This window comes from Giraffa tippelskirchi, chromosome 10, assembly GCF_054371585.1.
Source record: "Giraffa tippelskirchi isolate mGirTip1 chromosome 10, T2T-mGirTip1v1.2.pri, whole genome shotgun sequence".
Taxonomy (NCBI): domain Eukaryota; kingdom Metazoa; phylum Chordata; class Mammalia; order Artiodactyla; family Giraffidae; genus Giraffa; species Giraffa tippelskirchi.
This window is the reverse complement of record NC_137284.1, coordinates 135,017,292-135,037,041: the sequence shown is the minus strand read 5'-3', so window position 1 is coordinate 135,037,041 and position 19,750 is coordinate 135,017,292. Positions and strand designations below refer to the sequence as shown.

At 38.7% G+C, this 19,750-nt stretch overlaps 1 protein-coding gene across 3 annotated transcripts in view; it reads left to right on the top strand.

Moving 5' to 3' along the window:
- Positions 1-19,750, top strand: part of GRM8 (glutamate metabotropic receptor 8) — an 877,877-nt gene that overhangs the window by 269,730 nt on the left and 588,397 nt on the right. The window contains exon 3 of one of the 3 annotated variants that reach the window (XM_081531193.1): positions 13,049-13,170. The exons of the other annotated variants lie outside the window; for them this stretch is intronic. The gene's annotated coding sequence lies outside the window, so the exon portion shown is untranslated. The remainder of the gene's footprint in view (positions 1-13,048; positions 13,171-19,750) is intronic. 3 annotated transcript variants of the gene reach the window in all.

Below are 19,750 nucleotides of genomic sequence, written 5' to 3'. Positions count from 1 at the left end.
AGATGACATCGTCTCCAGGGCTTCTGATCACTTGGTTCAGTACTTTACTCCTGCTCCCTCTCCAACCCCCATCCCCTCCTCTATCTACTCTTCTTCCATTATATATTATTTGCTCTGTTTTTTATTGTTTGCTTCCCTCTGTTAAATAAGCTTCATGAGAGCAGTAATCTCTGTTTGGTTCACTGATATATTTCAAGCACCTAGAACAGTACCTGGTGTATGTACAGTGTTCAGAATGTACTCGGTGAGTGACTGAATTTTGAATGAAGAAATTTAGTACAGCATCTGGCTCATACTAGATATTGAAGAAATGGTCAGTTTTCTTTTTGAGTTAATGAGTGGAAGAGATCTTGCATTGCTTTTAAAAAATATAGAACAGCAATTAAAACAAAAGAACAAGAGAAGAAGGGAGAAAGGGAAGAGGGAAGGAGAGAGAAGAGGAAAGGGAAACAAAGACATGAGAGATAGTAGAGGGAACAGAGATTAGAGAGCTAGAAAAGGGACTTTTTTTTTCAATTGGAGGGTAATTGCTTACAGTGTTATATTGGTTTCTGCTGTACAACAATGTGAATCCACTATAACTATACATATATCCCTTCCCTCTTGAGCCCCCCATCCCAACCTCCATCCCATCCCTCTATTGCAGAGCACAGAGCTGAGCTCCCTGTGCTCTATAGCAACTTCCCACTAGCTAGCTATTTTACACACGGTAGTGTGTATATGTCAGTGCTATTCTCTCAACTTGTCCCACCTTCTCCTTTCCCTGCTGTGTCCTCAAGTCCATTCTCTATGTTTGCATCTCTATTCCTGCCTTGCAAATAGATTCATCTGTTCCATTTTTCTAGATTCCATATATATTCATTAATATAGGATATTTGTTTAAAAAATCCACTTTGGCCTACTTCCCTGCTTATTCCCCAGACCCTCAGTGTAGGGTGAAAATTGTTAGATTTAATCTGGTGTATATCAGAGTGGGCAGATATCTTTTGTAAAGAGCCAGATGGTAAAAACTTCAAGCTTTGTGGGCCATTTGTTCTCTGTCAACTACTCAGCTCTGCCATTATAATTTGAAAGCAACCACAGATAATATGTAATCAAATGGGTGTGCCTGTGTTCTGATAAGCTTTTTATTTTTTTTATTTTTCTGCAAAACAAGTTGTCTAAGCTATCGTTTTCTGACTTCTGGCCCAACATATATTGTTGCTAAATGTTCCTTGTAAACTGAAGTGTTCAGTTCAGTCGCTCAGTCGTGTCTGACTCTTTGTGACCCCATGAATTGCAGCACACCAGGCCTCTCTGTCCATCACCAACTCCCGGAGTCTACCCAAACCCATGTCCATCGAGTCGGTGATGCCATCCAACCATCTCATCCTCTGTCGTCCCCTTCTCCTCCCGCCCCCAATCCTACCCAGCGTTAGGGTCTTTTCCAATGAGTCAACCCTTCGCATGAGGTGCCCAAAGTATTGGAGTTTCAGCTTCAACATCAGACCTTCCAATGAACACCCAGGATTGATCTCTTTTAGGATGGATTGGTTGGATCTCCTTGCAGTCCAAGGGACTCTCAAGAGTCTTCTCCAACACCACAGTTCAAAAGCATCAATTCTGTGGCGCTCAGCTTTCTTCACCGTTCAACTCTCACATCCATACATGACCACTGGAAAAACCATAGCCTTGACTAGACGGACTTTTGTTGGCAAAGTAATGTCTCTGCTTTTAAATATGCTATCTAGGTTGGCCATAACCTTCCTTCCAAGGAGTAAGCGTCTTTTCATTTCATGGCTGCAGTCACCATCAGCAGTGATTCTGGAGCCCAAAAAAATAAAGTCTGACACTGTTTCCACTGTTTCCCCATCTATTTGCCATGAAGTGATGGGACCAGATGCCATGATCTTAGTTTTCTGAACGTTGAGCTTTAAGCCAACTTTTTCACTCTCCTCTTTCACCTTCATCAAGAGGCTCTTTAGTTCTTCTTCACTTTCTGCCATAAGGGTGGTGTCATCCGCATATCTGAGGTTATTGATATTTCTCCCGGCAATCTTGATTCCAGCTTGTGTTTCTTCCAGCCCAGCGTTTCTCATGATGTACTCTGCATATAAGTTAAATAAGCAGGGTGACAATATACAGCCTTGATGGACTCCTTTTCCTATTTGGAACCAGTCTGTTGTTCCATGTCCAGTTCTAACTGTTGCTTCCTGACCTGCATACAGGTATCTCAGGAGGCCGGTCAGGTGGTCTGGTATTCCCATCTCTTTCAGAATTTTCCACAGTTTATTGTGATCCACACAGTCAAAGGCTTTGGCATAGTCAATAAAGCAGAAATAGATGTTTTTCTGGAATTCTCTTGCTGCTGGATCATCGAAACTGAAGTGTAGGGGTTAATTGAAGGAAAATCTAAGTATCTGTATCAAGACTCATTCATGATAAGAACACACATCAAACTAGGAATGCAATGGGTCTTCCTTACCCTGATAAAGAGTATCTAACAAAAAATTATGGCAACATAAATCTTAAGGGAGAAACTTTAGAATGTATCTTTTGAAGAGGGTAAAACAGGTATGTTCTTATTTCCTATTCCACTTATCATGAATCTGTTAGTCTTGGATAATACAGTAAGACAAGAAAGAGACATATTTACAGGTATAAAGAAGGAGGAAGAAACTACGTTTGTTCTTATTTGCAAGTTAAATCATTATTGAAATGAAATTATTGAAATGAGCAGTGTTCAGCATCTTTTCTTGTGTTTGTTAGCCATCTGTATGTCTTTGGAGAAGTGTCTTTTCCCAACCTTTTGATTGGGTTGTTTGTTTTTCTGGTATTGAGTTGTATGAGCTGCTTGTATATTTTGGAAATTAATCCTTTGTCAGTTGTTTCATTTGCTATTATTTTCTCCCATTCTGAGGGTTGTCTTTTCACCTTGCTTTTAGTTTCTTTTGCTGTGCAGAAGCTTTTAAGTTTAATCAGGTCCCACTTTTTTGCTTTTGTTTTTATTTCCATTACTCAAGGAGGTGGGTCATAGAGGATCTTGCTTTGATTTATGTCATCGAGTTTTCTGCCTATATTTTCCCCTAAGAGTTTTATAGTTTCTGGTCTTGCATTTAGGTCTTTAATCCATTTTGAGTTTATCTTTGTGTATGATGTTAGGAAGTGTTCTATTTTCATTCTTTTACATGTGGCTGTCCAGTTTTCCCAGCACCATTTATTGAAGATGCTGTCTTTGCCCCGTTTTATATTCTTGCTTCCTTTGTCAAAAATAAGGTACCCATAGATGCATGGGTTTATTTCTGGGCTTTCTGTCTTGTTTCTTTGGTCTATATTTCTGTTTTTGTGCTAGTACCATACTGTTTTGATGGCTCTTTGTAGTATAATCTGAAGTCAGGGAGGTTGATTCCTCTAGCTTGATTCTTCTTTCTCAAGACTGCTTTGGCTATTTGGGATCTTTTGTGTTTCCATATGAATTGTGAAATTTTTTGTTGTAGTTCTGTGAAAAATGCCATTGGTAATTTGATAGGGATCACATTGAATCTGTAGGTTGTGTTTGGTAGTATAATCATTTTCATAATATTGATTCTTCCTATCCAGGAACATGGACTATTTCTTCATCTGTTTATATCATCTTTGATTTCTTTCATTAGTGTCTTATAATTTTCTGTGTACAGTTCTTTTGTCACCTTAGCTAAGTTAATTCCTAGATATTTAATTCTTTTTGTTGAAATGGTGAATAGGATTGATGTCTTAATTTCTTTCTGATTTTTCATTGTTAATATGTAGAAATGCAAGTGACTTCTGTGTATTGATTTTGTATCTTGCAACTTTAGTAAATTCACTGATTAGTTCTAGTATTTTCTGATCCTATCTTTATGGTTTTCTGTGTACAGTATCATGTCATCTGCAAACAGTGAGAGCTTTACTTCTTCTTTTCTGATCTGGATTCCTTTTATTTCTTTTTCTTCTCTGATTTCTATAGCTAGGACTTCCAAAACTATGTTGAATTATAGTGGTGAAAGTAGACACCGTTGTCTTGTTCCTGATTTTAGGGGGGATGCTTTCAGTTTTTCACCATTGAGAATAATGTTTGCTATAGGCTTATCATATATGGCCTTTACTGTGTTGAGGTAGGTTCCTTCTATGCCCATTTTTTGAAGAGTTTTAATCATAAATGGGTGCTGAATTTTGTCAAAGTTTTTTCTGCATCTATTGAGATGATCTTATGGTTTTTATCTTTCAGTTTGTTAATATGGTGTATCACATTGAATTTTTTGGCACTTATTGAAGAATCCTTGCATCCCTGGAATAAACCCAACTTGATCATTGTGTATGAGCTTTTTGATGTGTTGCTGAATTCTGTTTGCTAAAATTTTGTTGAGGATTTTTGCATCTATATTCATCAGTGATATTGACCTGTAGTTTTCTTTTTTTGTGTTGTCTTTGTCTGGTTTTGGTATCAGGGTGATGGTGGCCTCATAGAATGAGTTTGGAAGTACTCCTTTTTCTGCAATTTTTTGAAAGAGTTTTAGAAGGATAGGCATTAGCTCTTCTCTAAATGTTTGATAGAATTCTCCTGTGAAGCTATCTGGTCCTGGGCTTTTGTTTTTTGGGAGATTTTTGATCACAACTTTAATTATGGTGCTTGTAATTGGGTTGTTCATAATCTCTATTTCTTCCTGGTTCAGTCTTGGAATTTTGAACTTTTCTAAGAATCTGTCCATTTCTTCCAGGTTATCCATTTTATTGCCATATAGTTGTTCATAATAGTCTCTTATAATCCTTTGTATTTCTGCATTGTCTGTTGTAACCTCTCCTTTTTCATTTCTAAATTTGTTAATTTATTTCCTACTGCTAATTTTTTTTTCTTCTTTTTCCAGTTGTTTTAGGTGTCAAGTTAGTTTGTCTATTCAATGTTTTTCTTGTTTCTTGAGGTAGGATTGTATTGCTATAAACTTCCCTCTTAGAACTGCTTTTGCTGCATCCCATAGGTTTTGAGTTGTGGTGTTTTCATTGTCATTTGTTTCTAGAATTTTTTTGATTTCCCTTTTGATTTCTTCAGTACCTGTTGGTTATTTAGAAATATATTGTTTAATTTCCATGTGTTTGTGTTTTTTACAGTTTTTTTTCATGTAATTGATATCTAGTCTCATAGCATTGTGGTCAGAGAAGATGCTTGATACAATTTCAATTTTCTTAAATTTACTGAGGTTTGATTTATGACCCAAGATATGGTCTATCCTGGAGAATGTTCCATGTGCACTAGAGAAGAAGGTGTATTCTTCTGCATTTGGATGGAATGTCCTGAAGATATCAATGAAATCCATCTCATCTAATGTATCATTTAAGACTTGTGTTTCCTTATTAATTCTATGTTTTGATGATCTGTCCATTGGTGTGAGTGGGGTGTTAAAGTCTCCTACTATTATTGTGTTACTGTCACTTTCTCCTTTTATGTCTGCCAGTGTTTGTCTTATGTATTGAGGTATTCCTATGTTGGGTGCATAGATATTTACAATTGTTATATTTTCCTCTTGGATTTATCCCTTGATCATTATGTAATGTCCTTCCTTATCTCTTGTAATCTTTTTTATTTTAAGGTCTATTTTTGTGTGATATAAGGATTGCTATTCCAGCTTTCTTTTGCTTCCCATTTGCATGGAATATATTTTTCCATCCTCTCCCTTTCAGTCTATATGTGTCTTTAGGTCTGAAGTGGATTTCTTGTAGACAGCATATATATGGGTCTTGTTTTTGTATCCATTCAGCCAGTCTGTGACTTTTTGTTTGAGCATTTAATACATTTACATTTAAAGTAATTATTGATATATATGTTTATATTGCTATTGTCTTAATTGTTTGAGGGTTGATTTTGTAGATCTTTTTCTTCTCTTGTATTTCTTGACTATATAAGTCCCTTGAACATTTGATGTAAAGCTGTTTTGGTAGTCCTAAATTCTCTTAACTTTTGCTTGTCTGAAAAGCTTTTGATTTCTCCATCAGTTTTGAATGAGATCCTTGCTGGGTACAGTAATCTTGGTTGTAGATTTTTCCCTTTCAGTACTTTAAACATATCCTGCCATTCCCTTCTGGCTTTCAGAGTTTCTGCTGAAAGACCAGCTGTTAAACATATGGGGTTTCCATTGTATGTTACTTGTTTCAATACTTGTTACTTTCAATATTCTTTCTTTGTGTTTAATTTTTGTTAGTTTGATTAGTATGTGTTTGGTGTGTTTCTACTTAGGTTTATCTTGTATGGGACTCTCTGCACATCTTGGACTTGAATGACTATCTCCTTTTCCACATTGGGGAAATTTTCAACTATAATATCTTCAAAAATTTTCTCTTTTTCTTCTGGGACCCCTATAATTCGAATGTTGGTGCTTTTGATATTGTCCCAGAGGTCTCTGAGACTATCCTCAGTTCTTTTCATTCTTTTTACTTTATTCTGCTCTTCAGAAGTTATTTCCACTATTTTATCCTCCAGCTCACTGATTCATTCTGCTTCAGATATTCTGCTGTTGATTCCTTCTAGAGTATTTTTAATTTCAGTAATTGCATTGTTTGTCTCTGTATGTTTATTCTTTAATTCTTCTAGGTCTTTATTAATTGATTCTTACATTTTCTCCATTCTGTTTCCAAGGTTTTTGATCATCTTTACTATCATTATTCTGATTTCTTTTTCAGATAGTTTGCCTATTTCCTCTTCATTTATTTGGACTTCTATGTTTCTAGTTTGTTCCTTCATTTGTGTAGTATTTCTCTGCCTTTTCATTATGATTATTTTTTAAAACTTATTGTGTTTGAGGTCTCCTTTTCCCAGGCTTCAAAGTTGAATTCTTTCTTCCTTTTGGTTTCCGCCCTCCTAAGTTTGGTCCAGTAGTTTATGTAAGCTTTGTATAGAGTGAAATTTTTGCTGAGTTTTTTTTTGTTGTTGTTTTGTTTGTTTGTTTGTTTTTCCTCTGATGAGCAAGGCTGAATGAGGTGGTACTCCTGTCTGCTGATGATTGGGTTTGTATTTTTGTTTTGTTTGTTGTTTAGATGAGGTGTCCTGCACAGGTTGCTACTGGTTGTTGGGTGATGCTGGGTCTTGTATTCCAGTAGTTTCCTTTGTGTGAGTTCTCACTATTTGATACTCCCTAGGGTTAGTTCTCTGGTAGTCTAGGGTCTTGGAGTCAGTGCTCCCACTTCAAAGGCTCAAGGCTTGATCTCGAGTTTTTGTAGGTTTCTTTGTATTCTTTTCCACTGGTCAGGTATTCCTGTCTGATCTCAGCTGGTGTTCTACATGCACTTCTGTGTCTGAAGGTGTATTCCTGATGTGTCCATGGAGAGAGATGTACTCCATGTCCACCTACTCCTCCACCATCTTGTTCTCTCCCTATTTTTTTTTTTTTTTTGCTGCACCACATGGCATGTGGGAACTTAGTTCCCTGACAAGGGATCAAACCTGTGTTCCCTGCAATGGTAGTGCAGAGTCTTAACTATTGGACCACTAGGGAAGTCTTGCTATTTTACTTTTATTTTTTGGAAAAAATAAAGATCTGAGAATGCCAAGTGTTAATGTGCAAGTAGAAAGCAATGAGAGTGCATGGTGATCAACCTCTTTGGAGAGTGATTTGATAATATTTAGTAAGGTTTAAAGTGCATATATCCCTGACCTACTAATTGTGCTCTACATAAATGCCTTAGGGAGACTTTTGCATATGGATACAAGGATTTCATGCAATATTGTTTATGATATCAAAAACTTAGGAAGAATTTCAATAGATCTTAGTATATAAATGGATAGATAACTTCTGAAGCCTGCATAAAATAGATTATTCTAGAAGTTAAATAATTAACTGTATTTATGTTACTCATTCAACAAATATTTGCTGAGCATCTACTATATGGCAGGTGCTGTTTATGTGCTCAGGGTACATTATGGAATAAAACAGCAACAAAAAAATCCCTCCATTTCTCTTACAGTCTAATGCAAAGTCAATGAAGTATAAACAAAATCAATGAGTAAACTGAATAGGTTAATCAACAGTAATCGATTTTGAAATCATACATTTGAATTGATAAAAGAGAATTTCAGGTAATAAAACACAAACCTGAAGCAATTCTCTTTAGTGTTTATAGGTACACATAAATGGAGGAAAATATGAAAATAGCACTGACTGCCCCAGATTTCCCTCCTAGTATCTGACTCTGAAAAGAGAGAGGGAGGGAAAAGAGATTCAGAAAATATAAATTACTGGATCTGCAACTTTTTAAAAATTAAAGTCTGAAACAAATATGACAAAATGTAACTTTTACATTTCAGATGGTGAGTACATAGGTATGGCTGTATTTTCCTTTGTGGTTTTTGGTGTATTAAAAGAAATGATCAAATAAGAAAATGCCTGAGTCACAAAAGCAGACAGTGAATATGGGCTTTTGTTGTGATCACTCCAATGTTGTTCCTACTTAGTTCTCTGCCCACAGTGGCCTTAAATAACCCTCAGTCTACCTGACTTCATTCCTGTTGAACTTTGCCACGGAATTAGCTCTACTGCCCTACTTGACATGAAGAGATTTTGAGTTTGGAGCCAAACTCGGTTACTTAAATTAAATTCCTGCCGATTACTTTTGTTTTTAAAGCTAAACTCTAGTTCTAAAGAGCACCTATAGAGAGACATTGTATGCATAATTCAGGTAAACAGAGAAGGATTTGTTTTAAATACCTTTAATATCTAAATTGTACTAGGACTTATAAATAGACTCCATTTGAAGGTTCACAAGAAGAGGTCAATGTGTCTTTTTAAGCTTGATTATTCCAGGATGAGGGCTTCCAGATAGCTCAGTGGTAAAGAACCCACCTGCCAAGCAGGAGACGTGGGTTTGATCCCTGGGTTGGGAAGATTCCCCTGGAGAAGGAAATGGCTACCCACTTCAGTATTCTTGCCTGGGAAATCCCATGGACAGAGGAGCCTGGTCAGCTACAGTCCATGGGATCCCTAAACATGACTTAGCAACTAAGCAGTGATAACACTTCCAGAGTGAAGCATCTTAGCCATCCAGGTGGGTCTTCCTTCCCTACAGCAGGCAGGTAGAGTTAGGGGAAGGTTGGGTTGTCTAGTTTGTACTGAAGGATTGGGAATCTCCTACTCAAGAGCTTGCTTCAGCTTCAGAGGCGTGTTTGTGTATGTGTGTGTGAGTGGCAGAGTCACTGCTTGCCTCTCCACTCTGAGCAAGGGCTTGTGCATGGCTCCAGAATATTAGGTCCTAAGAGAAGTTTAGAAACTTAAATATATCACGGCATGTGAAAAGGATAATGCACAGAAGGCAAACTTGTTCTTGGTGTTCTCCAACTCCCTTTTCAGAACCCTGTGCCCTTCATCTCTTGTAGCTTCTTGGCCAGAGTTCTTCTAGGAGTCCAGTGCCTCACTATGGACTGGGCTACCCAGCATTTCCTACAGGTGACTCCAGAGCCATCTATTTGCCAAGGATTTTATCTTTCGGATTATAACCTTTTCTTTCTCTTCACACAACCTTATCGCCCCTCATACCTTCCCACTTCATCTCAGTCAAAACTATTGGTTGTTCATGTGTTCGTACCTGCCATTTCTCAGCTCTTCTGTCTAGACAGAATACACAACCTTGCTTTCTGGTACTCCACTTAACCAGGCTAAGATGTCAACCTGTTGTGATCCCATTACTCACACTACAGTCACTTATTTCTTCTTTGTCTCTGCTCTGGGAGCTCTTTAGACATAAACTCTATTACCAGATCTCACACTGTTGATACGTATAAGTTCCTCCTTAATGGCAGAGAGTACGTTTTATTCATTTGTGTTTCTCCAGCACATAGCATAGTGCCTGATCATGGATACTGAATGAATGAATGAATAGAAACTTCCATTTTATCTGTATTAGGAAGACATCTGTACTGAGATGATACTGGTTTGCAACCCTGCCCTAAAATCTGCTGATACCAGCCCACTGTCTGCGCCTCATTTTGTCTCTCCACTTTTGGGGTTGACTCTGGATTCTGGGGATTTTAGAAGTGCCTCCTTGTACCTTTCTACTCTGGGTGACTTACCCCCCTCCTATACCTGACCACAGACATGCTAATTATGATCATTTACAGGAACTACTTTCATTTATTATTAATTACCATAAAACTCTATAATTCAATATGAGTGTCATTATTTACTCCTGTAACATCAATTGAATATCTACTCTCAGTCCCTGTGCTAGTCATTGGAGATAAAAGGATTGAAGTTGCATGTCAGATCAACTTGGTTGTGTTTTGGATTTGATTCGAAGATGAGAAATTCTAATTCTCTATTCATGAAGGCTTGTTTTTATATTCTTATCCTCTCCTAAAGTGTTAGCTCACAGCATTAAAAAAAAATGGGCAGTTTTAGTCTCCATCCCCAAGAAAGAAGACAGGCTCAGAAGGTGTGGGGCTGAGTTTGTCTGTGGTATCTTGGGGCCAAACCTCAAACACTACCTTTGATCTTTCCACTCCAGGGTCAGCCATGCTAGGCTGTACCACCTGTTGCTTCCTGCTTTGGAAGCTCCTCAGCAGGACCATCACAGTCTTCATTAACATTATCACTTTGAGTAACTGGCTTGTCTTCTCACAAGTGAAAAGAGGTAGCTGGCAGGATAGATACCTTCCATGTGGCCAGAACTCTTCAGTCAATGTAGTCTGACTACATTGGTTTTTTACAGAGCCTAGAACAATATTTGTTTCTGAGGGGAAATAGAATGTTCTGGAGCTTCTTGTGGTGACCAAATTGGAAGACTGCCTGTGGGCATTTGTGTTGTCTGATTAGAAAGTCCTTCTTGAACTGTCCAGAACCATGAATGTCTTTAGTATGGATAGCCATGAAGATGTACTGCTCAGATTTCCAGATGTAGGGAGTATATAAACTGACAAATCAATTGCTATGCTCTAAAATCCATCATGGATGCTGCCTGGGAGCAGTTCTCAGCCAGTGACTGAGCGTGGCAGGGGAACCAAGGCAACCCATTCCTGGGAGATAAGGACTCTTCTGTGGCTTTGCCAAATTTGCCTTAGATGAGCACTACAGTCTCAGGCTTTCTATCCACCTTTCCTTTTTCTCCTTCACTCACGGTCAGATCAGCTTTGCTCCGAGCATGCATCAGCTCCATCCTCATTTCCTCTTGTAGGACCTTCCTTGTAATGTATTAGTTTGCTAGGGCTGCTGTTGCAAATACTGCAGACTGGATGGCTTAAACTATTTATTTTCCCACAATTCTAGTGGCCAACAGTTGAAGATCAAGGGTTAGGAGGGTTACTTTCTTTCTGAGGCCTCCTTCCTTGGCTGGGAGATGCCATCTTCTTCCCATATCTTCACGTGGTCCTTCTGCTTCCTCTGTGTCTGTGTCTTCTTCCTATGAGGACACTAGGTCTGCTGGATTAAGGCCCATCCTAATGACCTCATTTTAACTAAGAGATCCTTTAATTTCTTTAAAATCCTTTGATGTCTTTAAAGATCTCCAAATAAAGTCACATTCTGAGGTAATGGGGGTTAGGACTTCAAAATATGAATGTGATGGAGGAAGGGACACAATGCAGTCCATAACATCAAATAAGCATCTTTCACATTTAATCCTCTTAGTGGTTGCTTTTTGGAGGATATAGACCAATACTCCTGGTCTCCTCACCCCTCTTAGGAAATTTGGATTACAATGCAGTGACTTTGCTAAGCCCCTGGGGCATTGGAGCAAGTGGAGTGAGAGCTCTCTTTGCCCACCAGAAGTTCTGGTGAGTTCCCAAAATCTTCAGCTTTAATTTAGACTTTCAAACATTCCACTCATTTTCATTTTGCTATGATTTAATGATTAGATGAATTTACTAACAACTGTCATTCATTTTAGTTGTTATCTGACCAAGCATAGTTATTGTTTTAGCAGTCTCAAACCAAGATGAAGAAATACTACTCCTCAACCTACCACTTCATTTAAGCAAGAAATAGTAAGTTTGGTTGTCTCAATCACCATTGGTGATTTTCTTATGCCAGTTTTTACTACAAATTACATTTTATTATTTAAGCTTTATAGGCATCTTTATGGCTTTTGAATTTTTCATTGGCTTTTAAAAAATTAGCAGTCGAGATGTGAAATAAATAAAAATAATGTTTTAAAGTTCTTTATAAAATTCCTTCAAAGCTTATCTTATTTCACTGTGATATAGGGGTACATTAATATGAAATAAAGAGTTATATAAAATCCTGAATATTTTCTATATCACAGAAAACAATTTTTCAGCCTGGACTTGATTGCCCTCTATCATATTCCTGTCCTAGAGTTTCTTTAGGACTAAGTTCAAAACCTGCTTTCTTCATGTAGGCTTACTTTGGCCCGTTGTTGCAAATCATCCCCATTTTTCTGTAAATCATGTGTACTGTAACCTTCTCACATACTGTCTTGAATTTTTCTCCAGTGGTTTCAGGTACATATGCAAGGTCTGGTCCCCATAATGAGATTATCACTTTCCAGACATCTCTTGCTGGATTATTTAGATGATAAGGGAAAAACAAAGGAGTATAAGATATAGTTCCTGTCAACATCTCCCTTAATGTTGGAAATTGTGAGCAGCAAATCTTGAGGCCTGACTGACAGGAAAAAACTTTTAGCATGCAAATCAAATTCCATTTATAGTAAAATTAATGATATATATGTATACTGCCATCCTAGTTATTTTGCCTGTGGTAATTAGTCATAAATGGTAACTATATTTCATGTGTAACTGTAATAACCATTTCTTTTACAATGTCAAACCATGTTTTTAGTTTTTCTTCTCTTCATTAATTCTTAGGTATGTATTAAAAGCATCTGAGTTGACAGATTTGTTCATGCTATATATAGTATAATTTTAAGCCCCAGTTTTAAGCGTGCGCACACACACACACACACACACACACACACACACACACAGAGTGGAATTCAGTATCTGTTCAGTCATGATTCCATGGGAGCCCTGGGCTCTGTGGGGCTCAGGTATTCTTCTTCAGTCTCTGCTTCTGAAAGCTCTTCACTCTGTCTCTCTTGTCCTCTCATTTACAAGGTCCTGAGAGCCCTGCTCTTTGCTTACTTCTGTCCACTACTGAAGTTGTGAGGCAGCAACACTTTGGTAGCTGAGGCTGTGCTAGTGGACTCAGCGGAAAGCCATACTTGGAGAAAAAGGAGGCAAGTGGGGTTGCTAGGATGCCAGTTAAGGTCGTGGCATGAACTGAGGCAAGGACCCAGCAGGAGGGTCTTAAGGAACCATTACTTTACTGTTTTGGAGAAACTCAGATGGGTGGGAGGTCTTGGTGACAGGGCTTGGGAAAATCCCTTCTGCAGGGCTTGCCGCCACTTCTGGGAGGTGGCTTCTGAAACCTTGTGCATTCACTCAAGCAAGGGTTTATCCCCTGCAGTCCACGGACCAGGGTCCAGCTTCATATAATCAAAAGCTCCTGGATATGTACTCAGTCATTTTGAACTGGAGTGTATTCTTTTCTGGAAAGATCTATGCTTTTAGCAAAGGGGTCTATGGCTCAAAAAATGGTTAAAAACCATTTCACCATCATGTAAAATAATTTTTAAAAATCTGTTTTTGAGCTGACGATGTTGTGGGAGAGATAGGGAAGGGTGTGGGAGTGCTAATAGTTGGGACTGTGGAAGGCTGAGAGAAGAAGAGAGATAAGCAGTATTCCATCTCCTCTCTGAAGGCTTATCCTTCTCTTTATCCATTTTAAATTCAAAGCAAGAGAAAAAGGAAAGTAAATGAGAGTCATTAAATAGAATCAGGGACAAGATTAACATGACCATAAAACCTGCTTACTTGCTTAGGGTAGGTCACAAATTTAGCTCTAACCAAAAAGGGAAAGCTGGTTGGTTAAAAATACCAAAGGGTCCACAAGAGAAGATAAGAAAAACTGCTCGGAAGAAGTTCTGTCCTTGGTGCTGAAACCAGTCAGGACTCTCTTCCAAGCATCTTAATGAAGGGGATTCTGCAATGCAACAGGGTCTCAGAATCCTAACCAAGGACCCATGGTCAGATCCCACAGAGGTGGCTGCTTGTCAGGTTACCATTTGGCTTGGTCATTAGTGGAGACAACTGTGTGGCTCTAATGGCCTGACACTGTGGGGGTCCAACTGCCTGATTCTCTATTACTCTTGCTTGTGCGTGAACACAAGGTAAATGCTGATAGATAAGTGTGTAGAGATGGGAAACTGTCCAGCATCTTTGCAGGGAGCACTTAACTAACCTTTTTTTTATAAGGCCCTCTGCACAGGATGAAACTAATAATGTTTAAGGATTAAGAGATGGGACAAATTCTGTCTCCTGCTCCCAGGGGCAACTTGCCAATATCCATGCCACTGACTGATTCCCCATGCTCTACAGACCTTGACACTGAGCCAGGTGCTGGAGGTAGAAGATGAAGGGAAATCACCTGTGCCCTTTGAGCAAAGAGCTCAGTGCTTAGTGAAGGAGATAGTCTGTCACTAGGTAATAATCCTGCAGAGTGTAGAAATGGGAAGTGAGAGTTGTGAGGGACTGCTCCAGGTGCCCAAAGGAGACACGGAAAGTAGACAGGGTACATCAAAGTGACCAGCCAATCAATCACTGTTAATTTAGGCAAACAACAAGGGCTTGAGTAAATGTTTCACTAAATTGACTGGCTGCTTGAGTGTATCAACATAATCAAATGTTTGCTGGCATCATATACACACAACCTCAACAATGCAAATATTATTATAATCCCTCGGCTTTGAAATGACTTGATGGGACCATCCAAGGAATCTGGGCTCCTAGGGTTCTCTACCTTTGTTTTGACTTTCTGCCCCATGGTGAGAAGAGAACTGTTTTCTTTAATGGAATGTTACTCCCTGTCTAAAATGCATCTCTGCAGATATTTCCAACATTGATATTAATTCTGCGATTTAAAAACATATATTTGAAATCTCTCTTTGAAGGCTAAAGTTATTTGCGTGACTGTTCGCTGGAAACTGATCTAAGCCACGCTGGTTTACTTTGTGACCATAACCACCTTGGTTCTGTTTTTAAAGCTCTGCAGATTTTTTTTTTCTATGCCACCCTATCCAAGGACTTTTAAAATGACTTGAGTGAAAGTTCAAAGTTTTATGGGCTTTCTTACAGTAGTGCTATTTTTAGGATATTCAGTTCTTTTCCAAAAATCCAATTTTGTCTCCATGATCCACTCTATAGCAGTGTTCAAGGTTATTCAATGGAAGGAGTGAGTGCAATTTTACTTTTATCCCCTGGAGCTTGTACCATACACTGCACAGTGAAAACACTGGATTTATGGAAGGTCAGGGATGTACCTCTGTGATGTCGATTGTGTAACCAATTTTGTAATCTGACTCTACAGCCTTCTGGACTGAGCTTGAGTCAACAACAAGTACAGCTATAAACCTTGCCATTTGGGGCTTGGTAGGCGAAGGAAAGGAGTAGGATCAGGAAGAATTAGGGTTAGAAGAGAAGAGTGACTGTTGATGGATTGTGCAGTTGCCATAGTGGCTTTATCTCTTAAGTTTATTTCAGGGGTGGTATGCCTGTGATAGACTCAGACTATAAGGTCTCTAATTTGGACTTTTGTTTCACTATCTTCACAATCATATGATTAATTCAGAGACTATAAACTCAAATGCCTCTAGAGGAGGGACCAAGTATATAAATGTATCACATCAGACCAGGTGTGATACAGTAGGGAATTTTACTGGTTGTGGCAAACTGGAGAAGATACACACATTGTTGTCATTATTGTTGTTTAGTTGCTAAGTCGAGTCCGACTCTTTTCCACCTCTGGCTCCTCTGTCAATGGAATTCTCCAAGCAAGAATACTGGAGTGGGTTGCCATTCCCTTCTCCAGAGGATCTTCCCAACCCAGGGATTGAACCTGGGTCTCTTGCATTACAGGCAGATTATTTTCTATCTAAGCCACCAGGGAAGCCCCTAAACTCATTGGGGTAGAACAATTAAGGCTTTTCAGCTGGCTGATTTTGGCTATTGAGCATTACCATTTTGCAGCTCCTGAATTAAAGTGCATGAGGAGAAAATATATTTATATGTAATGATGAAAAGATGTGAAAATTAATTATGCAGCAGTGTCCCTGTGTAGTTTGCCATCTGTGTCCATCTCCAATTTGATTAATGGAATGAGGAAACAGTGGATAGGGACCTTCCATCTTGGAGTTTCAAAATTTTCATTCTCTCAGAAAACTATTCCATTACACCATGGCAATGAATCTTCCAAGCTTTAAGTTTTGTGGTATGTCTTCTAGACAGCATAATTTGTGATTCACAGTTAGTACTTATGGGGAAATAATTGAATAGATTAAAAGCAATGTGTTTACACATGTGATTTTAGCTTTCATTATTAATGGAATCTATTCTTTTCAATGTATGTGTCCAGAATTTATATGAGGGAGGATTGTTCTGTGGGTCATCAGTACTATACTTATTAAAATTTCGAAGTTGTGGTTTAATGTTTAGGAAAGTCCTTTCTAGATAGAGGTTTGTGGGAGAAATGTGCATACAATTTTTCATAGTCAGTGAAATGCCATGATGATGCACATAGGTTTTGGAGACAGAAAACCCAAGTTCCCACATTTAAATTCTGGTTCTAATATTTACAGCTTGTACAACATTGAGCAAATTACTTCACTTCTTTGATCTTAAGTTTCCTCATGTATAAAATGAAGTTTTTATAGGGCGTTGATGAGATGGTGCAGGTAAAATAACCAAATCAGTCCGTGGTCCTTATCCAGTGTGTTCAGTCTTGTCTGACTCTTTGAGACCCAACCCCATGGATGGTGGCCCACCAGGCTCCTCTGTCCATGGGAGTTTTCCAGGCAAGAATACTGATTTGGGTTGCCATTTCCTCCTCCGGGGTATCTTCCTGACCCAGGGATCGAACTTGCATCTCCTACATTGGCAGGTGGATTCTTTACCACTGAACCACAATAGGTGTTCAATAAATGACTAGATATTACTATTATTAAAACTATATTGCTATAATATGCAATTATATACATTATATACGAGTATTCTTGCCTGAAAAATTCTATGGACAGAGGAGCCTGGTGGGCTACAGTCTATGGGGTTGCAAATAGTCAGACATGACTGAGCATACAGAATTATATTGTTAGAGATACAGGTGTTGAAATCTGATACAAGGGTCATGGAGATTATGTGGAGTAAGCCTCAAGGCTTAAAGTATAGAACCCTGGGGTGAGGGGGAAACTAGGGGAAAGAAAAGGTTTAAGATTTTAGGACAGAGAAGATGAAGGTGAAGAAAGAGTATATTGCTTTTTCAATGAAATCAAAGCATGTGTTACTCAGTTCTATAGGTTACAATAATTTGAAGTTGACACTAAAGAATATTTTTACAATTTTGTAGAGGGAAAGCATTGTAAAAAAAGGTCAAAAGACAAGTAGCAGACCAGGAGACAAAAATCATGGCACATATACCAAACAGAAGATTATTGAATATAAATAAATAACCTTTATAATCAATTAAAAAACAGCATCTAACAGATAAAAGCACAAAATGTTAGAGACAGTTCACAGGTTAAAAGATTCTTATTCTTGCTGTGGTCAATAAAATATAATTAAAACAAGTTATCAGGTTGGCAAAAAATAAAAAAGAAAGGCCATAAGATAATTTCTAAAGACCCACTGATTAAGGATATTTAGAAAGGCCTTTGAGGGAAGTTTTGGATAAATGCTCTCCAGATTTTACAGCAGAGATCTTTCCCACTTCAGCCTTCAGTAGAAATAAAACAACAAAAAGTAAAATCCAAATTTAAAAATAGAAAACTCTTATCCTCCTTATCGTATAGAAAAAACCCACAACTATTTCTCTCATCCCTTCTCATATCCAAATCTGGATGCTATCAATATTAGGAAAATCAGAGTTCTCAGAAGGGAATAGATGATTTGAGGACTAAATGGCCTTTTTATATTTTCTTAAATTTCCTATGTTCATGCATAGTTAAAGATTTGGGCTATTTACCTCCAGAGGGAATTAAGATTGCTATTGATTTTTTTAAGTACCCCAAACTGAAGCTGTAAATGAACCTTTCTAAAGAACAGGGCTTCAATTTTCTTTAAGGAGCATTGCTAGAAAGATGGCAGGAAGTTTGTTCTTTGGTGATGGCCTCCAAACTCAGCTCTTGCAGACAGTGCATCCTGGGTGGGTGATGGGCAGGGGTGGAGCAATGTCTTTCTGAAATGCTGCTAGAGGCCAGCGAATCAACAATGAAAATGAGTTGAATGTGATAGATTTGCCTGGTGGAATCCTTGGGAAAGTAGAGAGGCAGATCAGGGGAAATGCCAAAGGGAAACTGTAAGTCCTGAGGTGAGGTGAGGAATGAGTTCCTGGGAGGAACACAGTGATGTCAAGAAGAGCTCACAATGCTGAACTTGGAACTTGTAGCTCTGAAAATTGCTGGACCATAAAATGTCTTTTTCAAGATGTAAATTTGAAATAAGAACTAATGAAAGACTAGGCTCACTTCTTAGAGAGGATGGTATTGTAGGATAGATTTTGGAGAAAAGGAAGAAAACTCAAATCTTAATTTTCTACTGTTTCATGCTTTCCAGTGGAGCAAATGATCTTCAGATTGGGAAAGGGCAAGATAAGTAATATAAATAATATGCTGCTGATGCTGCTAAATCGCTTCAGTGGTGTCCGACTCTGTGCGACCCCATAGACGGCAGCCCACCAGGCTCCCCTGTCCCTGGGATTCTCCGGGCAAGAATACTGGAGTGGGTTGCCATTTCCTTTTCCAACGCATGAAAGTGAAAGGTGAAAGTGAAGTTGCTCAGTCGTTTCCAACTCTTAGCAACCCCATGGTCTGCAGCCTACCAGGCTCCTCCGTCCATGGGATTTTCCAGGCAAGAGTACTGGAGTGGGGTGCCATTGCCTTTTCATAAATAATATGAACAACTAGTTAATTCCTTCTATGCACTGAATTATATCCCTCCAAGATCCATAGATTGAAACAATACTAACACATCTCTTAGTGTGATGGTATTGGAGGAGGGGCATTTGGGAGATAATTAGGTTTAGATGAGGTCATGAGGGTGGGGCCCTCAGATAGGATTAGTGCCCATATAAGAAGAGACACCAGAGAGCTTGCTCTGCTTCCCTCTCTTTCTGCCATGTGAGGTCTTAGAGTATCTGCAAGCTAGGAAGAGAGTCCTCACCAGAACTCAACCATGCTGGCACCCTGATCTGGGAATTTCAGCCTCCAGAACTTGGAAAAATTACTTTCTGTTGTTTGAGCCACTCAGTCTGTGGTATTTTGTCATGGCATCTGAGATGATTAATGCAATTCCTAAGAGTAAGGAAGAGACAATAGAAGAAAGTCTGTAAGGCAGAAATACATAAAGTGAAAGTATTTTGATTTCAAACCACTTTGTTGTTGCTCATCGTTGTCCAACTCTTTGTGATCCCATGGACTGTAGTCTATGAGGAAAATCTGGGCAAGAATACTGGACTGGGTTTCCATTGCCTTCTCCAGGAGATATTCCTGACTCAGGGGTCAAATCTGCATCTCCTGCATTAGCAGGCACCTGGGAAGCCCTTCAAATCACCAGGGCTCTGCAATACATAATGGATTTCATTATGGTGTTAATTCTTGTTTTCAGTTCAGTTCAGATCAGTCGCTCAGTCATGTCCGACTCTTTGTGACCCTGTGAACCACAGCACACCAGGCCTCTCTGTCCATCACCAACTGCCGGAGTCCACCCAAG